Below are 2,165 nucleotides of genomic sequence, written 5' to 3'. Positions count from 1 at the left end.
GCAGGGAGGCAGCCCGGCTGGGCCCCCTGCTGGATATTGTGCTGGGGATGGGAAGTCAGCCCAGCAGACTGACAAAATATTTCGACTTTCATTTCGACTAGCCTCGTTTTATTTTGAGGCTATTTCGATTTTGCTGTTTTGAACTTGAAATGAGTCGAAATGGTGTTGAAATGAAATGGCCATTGAAATTTTGCCCAGCCCTAGTAACAAGGCCCCCCTTCCCCCCCGAGAACAAATGGAGCAGTCAGCCACATGGGTGAGTGAAGGCCTTCATAAGTGTTCTGCCTTCACAGCCATAGGCTAAGTCAAAAGACAGTCATGGAAATATTGCAAGAGGTAAAGGAGAATGGAAAAAGTAGTTCCTTAGGTACCTAGGGATCAGACGGTTTAGGGCTTTTAGGGTCAACGTAGTACCTTGAATTGCAACTGGAAAGCTATTGACAGCTTCAGTGCCCCAGTTCTGCACTGGCTGTGCTCCTGGTGGCCTAATGCCAGCAAAACTGTTCTTTACCAAGCTTCTGGACAGTCATGGACGGCAGCCCCACATAAAACAGTGTGGTAGTTTAGCCTTGAAGTTACAAAGGCATGATTTTGTTGGCCAAATCCAAGTCTGAGAGAAAGAGTTGTAGCCTTCTCACCATGGTCAAAGGCACTCCTAGCCACTGCCACCAACTGAAGGTCCACGTGCAGCAGAGGAACTTGGAGTACCCCTATGCTGCAAGCCTGAGTGACAAGGGGAGGCTGAACCCCATCAATTATAGGTGTCCTAATTCCCCAAACAGTCTTCTCACTACCATCACATCTATCTTGTCTGGATTCAGCTTTAGTTGGTTCAGTCCCCAGCTTAACTAGGTACTGGAAAAGGTCCAAGATAACAGAACCTAGGTCAGATGAGAGAGGGATAGCATACTTATGAATAGGGATCCTGATTTTCTGTTTAAAAATCCCAAATTCTCTGATTTAAAACCCCCAAATCTGCATTTCTCTGCAATTAAAACTGGCCCTGTAGAATGTGGATTCCTTCAATAACATGAGTCAGTGTAAGCAACAGGGGTAGGAAAGAGCTTCCCTTGTGTGTAGTTTAATCCATAATTGTGCATTATGCTGTTTCATATACTGTTCTCTAAAGCAGCTAGTGGTGGCTGCTATTGGAGATGAGGTTGGACTTCACAGATATTCAGTTTGATCCCTTCCAGCAAATTCTTTGCTCTTAGGGAGAGAATAATGCACACACTAAACTCTATTAACCATCTTTAAAGACAATACTTTTTGTTTTGGAAATCTACCTACATTAACAACAAACCAGGATGTGCTGTCCAGTAAGATTCCCCAAATCAAGTCATTCTTGGGCATTCTCATCTAATCTGGATGAAGATCTCCCCTTTCCTTCTAAAATAGGGTAAGGTCCCTGGTGATCCCGGAGGAAACTTTCTCTATTCATCACAGGTGTCCGGTGAATCCAGCATGAACTTTCATGTTGTTCAGGCATATTACGTTCCCCTTGCCAGAAGTGGAAATGCTTGAAGTTACGTGCATGAATACCCTGCATCATCCCAAAGTCCTTCAATGATGGAAAGAAATGAGCAGCAACAAAGCCAGCTCTCTAGTCTCCCTGGTATTCCCTGCAGCAGGGGATTTAACTAGTGGTATTGGCAGCCAGGGGAGGTCATTATGGCTACAATTGTTTTGATATGATAGTTTTCTGAATAAAACCTGAGACACTAAAATGCCCCTCCCTGGTCCAGGATGCTGTGCAGAGCCCAGGGAAAAACTCACAGCCACTATCCCCCTGTTACATCAGCCTGTCCAGGTCTTTCTGACTTGGAATGCACCTGCACACCAGAGAGAAACTTGAAGCCCAGCAGTTTTTCTTAAGGCCTGTGCCAAGCATCACAGTCAGTCCTGCAGGGGTGATCCCAGAGGCTCCAGGCACTCTTCCCAACACTTCTGCTGCATGGCCTCAGGTACAGACTGGATTTTGCTTCCCAGAAGGCTCCTCTACCGGGGTCTAGGGGTTCATAGACAGCCATTTTCTCCCACAAAAGCTACCCTTTAATACCTTATCTCCCCATTATTTCTCAATTCAATTCTTGGGGCACATGCATATTAGAATCATGGAATCAGTGAGTCAGAAGGGACCTAGACAGATTGAATCCGACCCCCCC

Source organism: Crocodylus porosus, unplaced genomic scaffold (genome assembly GCF_001723895.1).
Source record: "Crocodylus porosus isolate Cpor-Errol unplaced genomic scaffold, CroPor_comp1, whole genome shotgun sequence".
Taxonomy (NCBI): Eukaryota; Metazoa; Chordata; order Crocodylia; family Crocodylidae; genus Crocodylus; species Crocodylus porosus.
This window is presented reverse-complemented; position numbering follows the sequence as displayed.